The 13136-nt window shown below is 37.8% G+C and overlaps 4 non-coding genes across 4 annotated transcripts; all 4 read right to left on the reverse strand.

Annotated features, from left to right (window-relative positions):
- Positions 1–526: 526 nt before the first annotated feature.
- On the reverse strand, positions 527–599 carry TRNAF-GAA (transfer RNA phenylalanine (anticodon GAA)). The gene has a single exon. It is a non-coding gene; the product is annotated as a tRNA-Phe (tRNA).
- A 5173-nt stretch (positions 600–5772) lies between these two features.
- On the reverse strand, positions 5773–5845 carry TRNAF-GAA (transfer RNA phenylalanine (anticodon GAA)). Its single transcript has one exon. It is a non-coding gene; the product is annotated as a tRNA-Phe (tRNA).
- A 1675-nt stretch (positions 5846–7520) lies between these two features.
- TRNAS-GGA (transfer RNA serine (anticodon GGA)) lies at positions 7521–7594 on the reverse strand. The gene has a single exon. It is a non-coding gene; the product is annotated as a tRNA-Ser (tRNA).
- Positions 7595–12279: 4685 nt separating this feature from the next.
- Positions 12280–12352, reverse strand: TRNAF-GAA (transfer RNA phenylalanine (anticodon GAA)). Its single transcript has one exon. It is a non-coding gene; the product is annotated as a tRNA-Phe (tRNA).
- Between the last annotated feature and the right edge of the window lie 784 nt (positions 12353–13136).

A 13136-nucleotide genomic window follows, 5' to 3' on the forward strand; every position in this document is an offset into this window, starting at 1 on the left:
CCTAACTGAGCTATTTCGGCCTTCTGATAGCTGGGGTCTTCATACTTTCATTTGAACCATTTAACAAAATAGATGCAGGACCTGGATTTTTAACCTCATATGGTAGAGATATGTTTTAAGGAGTCCTATATCATTCCGCAATTAACTGGTGCAATGGGTAAATAGCATTTTTGGGATCCAGGTTAGGTAGTTGTTTTTTTTAACTCTGAATGGACTAGCACTATATTACCCAGATATATTTGGCATGAGTAGGTAAGCAATGTCATCTGACTACTGACATCTGTGTTCAAGGGGAAGTGGAAGGTAATGCAGACAAGAGTTTACTTTACAAAAAAGCATGAAATGGGAAATATTCATTGTCAAACCTGAAGGTAAGAGAGGTGGAAGCAAGTTTAGAATGAGGACATAAAGTCTATGTTAAATTGATTGTGTTGTAGATCAGTTGGAAAAAATTTGATGAATAGAGAAAAAGTACTACAGCTGATTCCAAGACCTATTTTGTTAGAAGCAGGGAACCTCTCAACTGTGCCAAAACCCGGGATTGAACCAGGGACCTTTAGATCTTCAGTCTAACGCTCTCCCAACTGAGCTATTTCGGCCTTCTGATAACTGAGGTCTTCATACTTTAATTTGAACCATTTAACAAAATAGATGCAGGACCTGGATTTTTAACCTCATATGGTAGAGATATGTTTTAAGGAGTCCTGTATCATTCCCCAGTTAACTGGTGCAATGGGTAAATAGCATTTTTGGGATCCAGGTTAGGTAGTTGTTTTTTTAGCTCTGAATGGACTAGCACTATTTTACCCAGATATATTTGGCATGAGTAGGTAAACAATGTCATCTGACTACTGACATCTGTGTTCAAGGGGAAGTGGAATGTGATGCAGACAAGAGTTTACTTTACAAAAAAGGACGAAATGGGAAACATTCATAGTCAAACCTGAAGGCAAGATAGGTGGAAGAAAGTTTAAAAGGAGGACAGAAAGTAAAGTCTATGTTGAATTGATCATTTTGTAGATCAGTTGATAAAAATGTTGATAGAGAAAAAAGAACTACAGCTGATTCCAAGACCTATTTTGTTAGAAGCAAAAAACCTCTCAACTGTGCCGAAACCCGGGATTGAACCAGGGACCTTTAGATCTTCAGTCTAACGCTCTCCCAACTAAGCTATTTCAGCCTGCTTATATCTGTGATCTTCATACTTTAATTTAAACCATTTAACAAAATAGATGCAGGACCTGCATTTTTAACCTTATATGGTAGAGATATGTTTTAAGGAGTCCTGTATCATTCCGCAATTAACTGGTGCAATGGGTAAATAGCATTTTTGGGATCCAGGTTAGGTAGTTGTTTTTTTTAACTCTGAATGGACTAGCACTTTATTACCCAGATATATTTGGCATGAGTAGGTAAGCAACGTCATCTGACTACTGACATCTGTGTTCAAGGGGAAGTGCAAGGTAACGCAGACGAGAATTTACTTTACAAAAAAGCATGAAATGGGAAATATTCATTGTCAAACCTGAAGGTAAGAGAGGTGGAAGCAAGTTTAGAAGGAGGACATAAAGCAAAGTCTATGTTAAATTGATTGTGTTGTAGATCAGTTGGAAAAAATTTGATGAATAGAGAAAAAGTACTACAGCTGATTCCAAGACCTATTTTGTTAGAACCAAGGAACCTCTCAACTGTGCCAAAACCCAGGATTGAACCAGGGACCTTTAGATCTTCAGTATAACGCTCTCCCAACTGAGCTATTTCGGCCTTCTGATAACTGAGGTCTTCAGACTTTAATTTGAACCATTTAACAAAATAGATGCAGGACCTTGATTTTTAACCTCATATGGTAGAGATATGTTTTAAGGAGTCCTGTATCATTCCCCAGTTAACTGGTGCAATGGGTAAATAGCATTTTTGGGATCCAGGTTAGGTAGTTGTTTTTTTAACTCTGAATGGACTAGCACTATTTTACCCAGATATATTTGGCATGAGTAGGTAAACAATGTCATCTGACTACTGACATCTGTGTTCAAGGGGAAGTGGAATGTGATGCAGACAAGAGTTTACTTTACAAAAAAGGATGAAATGGGAAACATTCATAGTCAAACCTGAAGGCAAGATAGGTGGAAGAAAGTTTAAAAGGAGGACAGAAAGCAAAGTCTATGTTGAATTGATCATTTTGTAGATCAGTTGATAAAAATGTTGATAGAGAAAAAAGTACTACAGCTGATTCCAAGACCTATTTTGTTAGAAGCAAGGAACCTCTCAACTGTGCCGAAACCCGCGATTGAACCAGGGACCTTTAGATCTTCAGTCTAACGCTCTCCCAACTGAGCTATTTCGGCCTGCTTATCGCTGTGGTCTTCATACTTTAATTTAAACCATTTAACAAAATAGATGCAGGACCTGGATTTTTAACCTCATATGGTAGAGATATGTTTTAAGGAGTCCTGTATCATTCCGCAATTAACTGGTGCAATGGGTAAATAATATTTTTGGGATCCAGGTTAGGTCATTTCTTTTTTTTTTAACTCCGAATGGACTAGCACTATATTACCCAGACGTATTTGGCATGAGTAGGTAAGCAATGTCATCTGACTACTGACATCTGTGTTCAAGGGGAAGTGGAAGGTAATGCAGACAAGAGTTTACTTTACAAAAAAGCATGAAATGGGAAATATTCATTGTCAAACCTGAAGGTAAGAGAGGTGGAAGCAAGTTTAGAAGGAGGACATAAAGCAAAGTCTATGTTAAATTGATTGTGTTGTAGATCAGTTGGAAAAAATTTGATGAATAGAGAAAAAGTACTACAGCTGATTCCAAGACCTATTTTGTTAGAAGCAAGGAACCTCTCATCTGTGCCAAAACCCGGGATTGAACCAGGTACCTTTAGATCTTCAGTCTAACGCTCTCCCAACTGAGCTATTTCAGCCTTCTGATAGCTGGGGTCTTCATACTTTAATTTGAACCATTAAACAAAATAGATGCAGGACCTGGATTTTTAACATCATATGGTAGAGATATGTTTTAAGGAGTCCTGTATCATTCCGCAGTTAACTGGTGCAATGGGTAAATAGCATTTTTGGGATCCAGGTTAGGTAGTTGTTTTTTTAACTCTGAATGGACTAGCACTATATTACCCAGATATATTTGGCATGAGTAGGTAAGCAATGTCATCTGACTACTGACATCTGTGTTCAAGGGGAAGTGGAATGTGATGCAGACAAGAGTTTACTTTACAAAAAAGGACGAAATGGGAAACATTCATAGTCAAACCTGAAGGCAAGATAGGTGGAAGAAAGTTTAAAAGGAGGACAGAAAGCAAAGTCTATGTTGAATTGATCATTTTGTAGATCAGTTGATAAAAATGTTGATAGAGAAAAAAGTACTACAGCTGATTCCAAGACCTATTTTGTTAAAAGCAAGGAACCTCTCAACTGTGCCGAAACCCAGGATTGAACCAGGGACCTTTAGATCTTCAGGCTAACTCTCTACCAACTGAGCTATTTCAGCCTGCTTATATCTGTGGTCTTCATACTTTAATTTAAACCATTTAACAAAATAGATGCAGGACCTGGATTTTTAACCTCATATGGTAGAGATATGTTTTAAGGAGTCCTGTATGATTCCGCAATTAACTGGTGCAATGGGTAAATAGCATTTTTGGGATCCAGGTTAGGTAGTTGTTTTTTTAACTCTGAATGGACTAGCACTATATTACCCAGATATATTTGGCATGAGTAGGTAAGCAATGTCATCTGACTACTGACATCTGTGTTCAAGGGTAAGTGGAAGGTAATGCAGACAAGAGTTTACTTTACAAAAAAGCATGAAATGGGAAATATTCATTGTCAAACCTGAAGGTAAGAGAGGTGGAAGCAAGTTTAGAAGGAGGACATAAAGCAAAGTCTATGTTAAATTGATTGTGTTGTAGATCAGTTGGAAAAAATTTGATGAATAGAGAAAAAATACTACAGCAGATTCCAAGACCTATTTTGTTAGAAACAAGGAACCTCTCAACTGTGCCAAAACCCAGGATTGAAGCAGGGACCTTTAGATCTTCAGTCTAACGCTCTCCCAACTGAGCTATTTCGGCCTTCTGATAACTGAGGTCTTCATACTTTAATTTGAACCATTTAACAAAATAGATGCAGGACCTGGATTTTTAACCTCATATGGTAGAGATATGTTTTAAGGAGTCCTGTATCATTCCCCAGTTAACTGGTGCAATGGGTAAATAGAATTTTTGGGATCCAGGTTAGGTAGTTGTTTTTTTAACTCTGAATGGACTAGCACTATTTTACCCAGATATATTTGGCATGAGTAGGTAAACAATGTCATCTGACTACTGACATCTGTGTTCAAGGGGAAGTGGAATGTGATGCAGACGAGAGTTTACTTTACAAAAAAGGACGAAATGGGAAACATTCATAGTCAAACCTGAAGGCAAGATAGGTGGAAGAAAGTTTAAAAGGAGGACAGAAAGCAAAGTCTATGTTGAATTGATCATTTTGTAGATCAGTTGATAAAAATGTTGATAGAGAAAAAAGTACTACAGCTGATTCCAAGACCTATTTTGTTAGAAGCAAGGAACCTCTCAACTGTGCAGGAACCCGGTATTGAACCAGGGATCTTTAGATCTTCAGTCTAACGCTCTCCCAACTGAGCTATTTCAGCCTGCGTATCGCTGTGGTCTTCATACTTTAATTTAAACCATTTAACAAAATAGATGCAGGACCTGGATTTTTAACCTCATATGGTAGAGATATGTTTTAAGGAGTCCTGTATCATTCCGCAATTAACTGGTGCAATAGGTAAATATTATTTTTGGGATTCAGGTTAGGTCATTTCTTTTTTTTTTAACTCCGAATGGACTAGCACTATATTACCCAGACGAATTTGGCATGAGTAGGTAAGCAATGTCATCTGACTACTGACATCTGTGTTCAAGGGGAAGTGGAAGGTAATGCAGACAAGAGTTTACTCTACAAAAAAGCATGAAATGGGAAATATTCATTGTCAAACCTGAAGGCAAGATAGGTGGAAGAAAGTTTAGAAGGAGGACATAAAGCAAAGTCTATGTTAAATTGATTGTGTTGTAGATCAGTTGGAAAAAATTTGATGAATAGAGAAAAAGTACTACAGCTGATTCCAAGACCTATTTTGTTAGAAGCAAGGAACCTCTCATCTGTGCCGAAACCCGGGATTGAACCAAGTACCTTTAGATCTTCAGTCTAACGCTCTCCCAACTGAGCTATTTCGGCCTTCTGATAGCTGGGGTCTTCATACTTTATTTTGAACCATTTACCAAAATAAATGCAGGACCTGGATTTTTAACCTCATATGGTAGAGATATGTTTTAAGGAGTCCTGTATCATTCCGCAGTTAACTGGTGCAATGGGTAAATAGCATTTTTGGGATCCAGGTTAGGTAGTTGTTTTTTTAACTCTGAATGGACTAGCACTATATTACCCAGATATATTTGGCATGAGTACGTAAGCAATGTCATCTGACTACAGACATCTGTGTTCAAGGGGAAGTGGAATGTGATGCAGACAAGAGTTTACTTTACAAAAAAGGACGAAATGGGAAACATTCATAGTCAAACCTGAAGGCAAGATAGGTGGAAGAAAGTTTAAAAGGAGGACAGAAAGCAAATTCTATGTTGAATTGATCATTTTGTAGATCAGTTGATAAAAATGTTGATAGAGAAAAAAGTACTACAGCTGATTCCAAGACCTTTTTTGTTAGAAGCAAGGAACCTCTCAAATGTGCCGAAACCCGGGATTGAACCAGGGACCTTTAGATCTTCAGTCTAACGCTCTCCCAACTGAGCTATTTCGGCCTGCTTATAGCTGTAGTCTTCATACTTTAATTTAAACCATTTAACAAAATAGATGCAGGACCTGGATTTTTAACCTCATATGGTAGAGATATGTTTTAAGGAGTCCTGTATCATTCCGCAATTAACTGGTGCAATGGGTAAATAGCATTTTTGGGATCTAGGTTAGGTAGTTGTTTTTTTAACTCTGAATGGACTAGCACTATATTACCCAGACGTATTTGGTATGAGTAGGTAAGCAATGTCATCTGACTACTGACATCTGTGTTCAAGGGGAAGTGGAAGGTAATGCAGACAAGAGTTTACTTTTCAAAAAAGCATGAAATGGGAAATATTCATTGTCAAACCTGAAGGTAAGAGAGATGGAAGCAAGTTTAGAAGGAAGACATAAAGAAAAGTCTATGTTAAATGGATTGTGTTGTAGATCAGTTGGAAAAAATTTGATGAATAGATAAAAAGTACTACAGCTGATTCCAAGACCTATTTTGTTAGAACCAAGGAACCTCTCAACTGTGCCAAAACCCAGGATTGAACCAGGGACCTTTAGATCTTCAGTCTAACTCTCTCCCAACTGAGCTATTTCGGCCTTCTGATAACTGAGGTCTTCATACTTTAATTTGAACGATTTAACAAAATAGATGAAGGACCTGGATTTTTAACCTCATATGGTAGAGATATGTTTTAAGGAGTCCTGTATCATTCCCCAGTTAACTGGTGCAATGGGTAAATAGCATTTTTGGGATCCAGGTTAGGTAGTTGTTTTTTTAACTCTGAATGGACTAGCACTATTTTACCGAGATATATTTGGCATGAGTAGGCAAAAAATGTCATCTGACTACTGACATCTGTGTTCAAGGGGAAGTGGAATGTGATGCAGACGAGAGTTTACTCAAAAAAGGACGAAATGGGAAACATTCATAGTCAAACCTGAAGGCAAGATAGGTGGAAGAAAGTTTAAAAGGAGGACAGAAAGCAAAGTCTATGTTGAATTGATCATTTTGTAGATCAGTTGATAAAAATGTTGATAGAGAAAAAAGTACTACAGCTGATTCCAAGACCTATTTTGTTAGAAGCAAGGAACCTCTCAACTGTGCCGAAACCCGGGATTGAACCAGGGACCTTTAGATCTTCAGTCTAACGCTCTCCCAACTGAGCTATTTTGGCCTGCGTATCGCTGTGGTCTTCATACTTTAATTTAAACCATTTAACAAAATAGATGCAGGACCTGGATTTTTAACCTCATATGGTAGAGATATTTTTTAAGGAGTCCTATATCATTCCGCAATTAACTGGTGCAATGGGTAAATAATATTTTTGGGATCCAGGTTAGGTCGTTTCTTTTTTTTTTAACTCCGAATGGACTAGCACTATATTACCCAGACCTATTTGGCATGAGTAGGTAAGCAATGTCATCTGACTACTGACATCTGTGTTCAAGGGGAAGTGGAAGGTAATGCAGACAAGAGTTTACTTTACAAAAAAGCATGACATTGGAAATATTCATTGTCAAACCTGAAGGCAAGATAGGTGGAAGAAAGTTTAGAAGGAGGACATAAAGCAAAGTCTATGTTAAATTGATTGTGTTGTAGATCAGTTGGAAAAAATTTGATGAATAGAGAAAAAGTACTACAGCTTATTCCAAGACCTATTTTGTTAGAAGCAAGGAACCTCTCATCTGTGACGAAAACCGGGATTGAACCAGGTACCTTTAGATCTCCAGTCTAACGCTCTCCCAACTGAGCTATTTCGGCCTTCTGATAGCTGGGGTCTTCATACTTTAATTTGAACCATTTACCAAAATAGATGCAGGACCTGGATTTTTAACCTCATGTGGTAGAGATATGTTTTAAGGAGTCCTGTATCATTCCGCAGTTAACTGGTGCAATGGGTAAATAGCATTTTTGGGATCCAGGTTAGGTAGTTGTTTTTTTAACTCTGAATGGACTAGCACTATATTACCCAGATATATTTGGCATGAGTAGGTAAGCAATGTCATCTGACTACTGACATCTGTGTTCAAGGGGAAGTGGAATGTGATGCAGACAAGAGTTTAGTTTACAAAAAACGACGAAATGGGAAACATTCATAGTCAAACCTGAAGGCAAGATAGGTGGAAGAAAGTTTAAAAGGAGGACAGAAAGTAAAGTCTATGTTGAATTGATCATTTTGTAGATCAGTTGATAAAAATGTTGATAGAGAAAAAAGTACTACAGCTGATTCCAAGACCTATTTTGTTAGAAGCAAGGAACCTCTCATCTGTGCCGAAACCCGGGATTGAACCAGGGACCTTTAGATCTTCAGTCTAACGCTCTCCCAACTGAGCTATTTCAGCCTGCTTATATCTGTGGTCTTCATACTTTAATTTAAACCATTTAACAAAATAGATGCCGGACCTGGATTTTTAACCTCATATGGTAGAGATATGTTTTAAGGAGTCCTGTATCATTCCGCAATTAACTGGTGCGATGGGTAAATAGCATTTTTGGGATCCAGGTTAGGTAGTTGTTTTTTTAACTCTGAATGGACTAGCACTATATTACGCAGATATATTTGGCATGAGTAGGTAAGCAATGTCATCTGACTACTGACATCTGTGTTCAAGGGGAAGTGGAAGGTAATGCAGACAAGAGTTTACTTTACAAAAAAGGATGAAATGGGAAACATTCATAGTCAAACCTGAAGGCAAGATAGGTGGAAGAAAGTTTAAAAGGAGGACAGAAAGCAAAGTCTATGTTGAATTGATCATTTTGTAGATCAGTTGATAAAAATGTTGATAGAGAAAAAAGTACTACAGCTGATTCCAAGACCTATTTTGTTAGAAGCAAGGAACCTCTCAACTGTGCCGAAACCCGCGATTGAACCAGGGACCTTTAGATCTTCAGTCTAACGCTCTCCCAACTGAGCTATTTCGGCCTGCTTATCGCTGTGGTCTTCATACTTTAATTTAAACCATTTAACAAAATAGATGCAGGACCTGGATTTTTAACCTCATATGGTAGAGATATGTTTTAAGGAGTCCTGTATCATTCCGCAATTAACTGGTGCAATGGGTAAATAATATTTTTGGGATCCAGGTTAGGTCATTTCTTTTTTTTTTAACTCCGAATGGACTAGCACTATATTACCCAGACGTATTTGGCATGAGTAGGTAAGCAATGTCATCTGACTACTGACATCTGTGTTCAAGGGGAAGTGGAAGGTAATGCAGACAAGAGTTTACTTTACAAAAAAGCATGAAATGGGAAATATTCATTGTCAAACCTGAAGGTAAGAGAGGTGGAAGCAAGTTTAGAAGGAGGACATAAAGCAAAGTCTATGTTAAATTGATTGTGTTGTAGATCAGTTGGAAAAAATTTGATGAATAGAGAAAAAGTACTACAGCTGATTCCAAGACCTATTTTGTTAGAAGCAAGGAACCTCTCATCTGTGCCAAAACCCGGGATTGAACCAGGTACCTTTAGATCTTCAGTCTAACGCTCTCCCAACTGAGCTATTTCGGCCTTCTGATAGCTGGGGTCTTCATACTTTAATTTGAACCATTAAACAAAATAGATGCAGGACCTGGATTTTTAACATCATATGGTAGAGATATGTTTTAAGGAGTCCTGTATCATTCCGCAGTTAACTGGTGCAATGGGTAAATAGCATTTTTGGGATCCAGGTTAGGTAGTTGTTTTTTTAACTCTGAATGGACTAGCACTATATTACCCAGATATATTTGGCATGAGTAGGTAAGCAATGTCATCTGACTACTGACATCTGTGTTCAAGGGGAAGTGGAATGTGATGCAGACAATAGTTTACTTTACAAAAAAGGACGAAATGGGAAACATTCATAGTCAAACCTGAAGGCAAGATAGGTGGAAGAAAGTTTAAAAGGAGGACAGAAAGCAAAGTCTATGTTGAATTGATCATTTTGTAGATCAGTTGATAAAAATGTTGATAGAGAAAAAAGTACTACAGCTGATTCCAAGACCTATTTTGTTAAAAGCAAGGAACCTCTCAACTGTGCCGAAACCCAGGATTGAACCAGGGACCTTTAGATCTTCAGGCTCGCTCTCTACCAACTGAGCTATTTCAGCCTGCTTATATCTGTGGTCTTCATACTTTAATTTAAACCATTTAACAAAATAGATGCAGGACCTGGATTTTTAACCTCATATGGTAGAGATATGTTTTAAGGTGTCCTGTATGATTCCGCAATTAACTGGTGCAATGGGTAAATAGCATTTTTGGGATCCAGGTTAGGTAGTTGTTTTTTTAACTCTGAATGGACTAGCACTATATTACCCAGATATATTTGGCATGAGTAGGTAAGCAATGTCATCTGACTACTGACATCTGTGTTCAAGGGTAAGTGGAAGGTAATGCAGACAAGAGTTTACTTTACAAAAAAGCATGAAATGGGAAATATTCATTGTCAAACCTGAAGGTAAGAGAGGTGGAAGCAAGTTTAGAAGGAGGACATAAAGCAAAGTCTATGTTAAATTGATTGTGTTGTAGATCAGTTGGAAAAAATTTGATGAATAGAGAAAAAATACTACAGCAGATTCCAAGACCTATTTTGTTAGAAACAAGGAACCTCTCAACTGTGCCAAAACCCAGGATTGAAGCAGGGACCTTTAGATCTTCAGTCTAACGCTCTCCCAACTGAGCTATTTCGGCCTTCTGATAACTGAGGTCTTCATACTTTAATTTGAACCATTTAACAAAATAGATGCAGGACCTGGATTTTTAACCTCATATGGTAGAGATATGTTTTAAGGAGTCCTGTATCATTCCCCAGTTAACTGGTGCAATGGGTAAATAGCATTTTTGGGATCCAGGTTAGGTAGTTGTTTTTTTAACTCTGAATGGACTAGCACTATTTTACCCAGATATATTTGGCATGAGTAGGTAAACAATGTCATCTGACTACTGACATCTGTGTTCAAGGGGAAGTGGAATGTGATGCAGACAAGAGTTTACTTTACAAAAAAGGACGAAATGGGAAACATTCATAGTCAAACCTGAAGGCAAGATAGGTGGAAGAAAGTTTAAAAGGAGGACAGAAAGCAAAGTCTATGTTGAATTGATCATTTTGTAGATCAGTTGATAAAAATGTTGATAGAGAAAAAAGTACTACAGCTGATTCCAAGACCTATTTTGTTACAAGCAAGGAACCTCTCAACTGTGCAGGAACCCGGGATTGAACCCGGGACCTTTAGATCTTCATTCTAACGCTCTCCCAACTGAGCTATTTCAGCCTGCTTTTTGCTGTGGTCTTCATACTTTAATTTAAACCATTTAACAGAATAGATGCAGGACCTGGATGTTTAACCTCATATGGTAGAGATATGTTTTAACCCCTTTAGTGCTAAGGCAATATTTTAGGTCTCATCTAATTTCCATTGAAATCAATGAAAAGTGCATGACGAGTTACCCTTGTCATTAGCATCCAAGAAGTTAAGGAGTCCTGTATCATTCCGCAATTAACTGGTGCAATGGGTAAATAGCATTTTTGGGATCCAGGTTAGGTAGTTGTTTTTTTAACTCTGAATGGACTAGCACTATATTACCCAGGTATATTTGGCATGAGTAGGTAAGCAATGTCATCTGACTACTGACATCTGTGTTCAAGGGGAAGTGGAATGTGATGCAGACAAGAGTTTACTTTACAAAAAAGACGAAATGGGAAACATTCATAGTCAAACCTGAAGGCAAGATAGGTGGAAGAAAGTTTAAAAGGAGGACAGAAAGCAAAGTCTATGTTGAATTGATCATTTTGTAGATCAGTTGATAAAAATGTTGATAGAGAAAAAAGTACTACAGCTGATTCCAAGACCTATTTTGTTAGAAGCAAGGAACCTCTCAACTGTGCCAAAACCCGGGGTTGAACCAGGGACCTTTAGATCTTCAGTCTAACGCTCTCCCAACTGAGCTATTTCGGCCTTCTGATAACTGAGGTCTTCATACTTTAATTTGAACCATTTAACAAAATAGATGCAGGACCTGGATTTTTAACCTCATATGGTAGAGATATGTTTTAAGGAGTCCTGTATCATTCCCCAGTTAACTGGTGCAATGGGTAAATAGCATTTTTGGGATCCAGGTTAGGTAGTTGTTTTTTTAGCTCTGAATGGACTAGCACTATTTTACCCAGATATATTTGGCATGAGTAGGTAAGCAATGTCATCTGACTACTGACATCTGTGTTCAAGGGGAAGTGGAATGTGATGCAGACAAGAGTTTACTTTACAAAAAAAGACGAAATGGGAAACATTCATAGTCAAACCTGAAGGCAAGATAGGTGGAAGAAAGTTTAAAAGGAGGACAGAAAGCAAAGTCTATGTTGAATTGATCATTTTGTAGATCAGTTGATAAAAATGTTGATAGAGAAAAAAGTACTACAGCTGATTCCAAGACCTATTTTGTTAGAAGCAAGGAACCTCTCAACTGTGCCGAAACCCGGGATTGAACCAGGGACCTTTAGATCTTCAGTCTAATGCTCTCCCAACTGAGCTATTTCGGCCTGCTTATTTCCGAGGTCTTCATACTTTAATTTAAACCATTTAACAAAATAGATGCAGGACCTGGATTTTTAACCTCATATGGTAGAGATATGTTTTAAGGAGTCCTGTATCATTCCGTAATTAACTGGTGCAATGGGTAAATAGCATTTTTGGGATCCAGGTTAGGTAGTTGTTTTTTTAACTCTGAATGGACTAGCACTATATTACCCAGATATATTTGGCATGAGTAGGTAAGCAATGTCATCTGACTACTGACATCTGTGTTCGAGGGGAAGTGGAAGGTAATGCAGACAAGAGTTTACTTTACAAAAAAGCATGAAATGGGAAATATTCATTGTCAAACCTGAAGGTAAGAGAGGTGGAAGCAAGTTTAGAATGAGGACATAAAGCAAAGTCTATGTTAAATTGATTGTGTTGTAGATCAGTTGGAAAAAATTTGATGAATAGAGAAAAAGTACTACAGCTGATTCCAAGACCTATTTTGTTAGAAGCAAGGAACCTCTCAACTGTGCCAAAACCCGGGGTTGAACCAGGGACCTTTAGATCTTCAGTCTAACGCTCTCTCAACTGAGCTATTTCGGCCTTCTGACAACTGAGGTCTTCATACTTTAATTTGAACCATTTAACAAAATAGATGCAGGACCTGGATTTTTAACCTCATATGGTAGAGATATGTTTTAAGGAGTCCTGTATCATTCCCCAGTTAACTGGTGCAATGGGTAAATAGCATTTTTGGGATCCAGGTTAGGTAGTTGTTTTTTTAGCTCTGAATGGACTAGCACT

The sequence above is a fragment of the Lissotriton vulgaris genome, chromosome 8 (genome assembly GCF_964263255.1).
Source record: "Lissotriton vulgaris chromosome 8, aLisVul1.2, whole genome shotgun sequence".
Lineage (NCBI taxonomy): Eukaryota > Metazoa > Chordata > Amphibia > Caudata > Salamandridae > Lissotriton > Lissotriton vulgaris.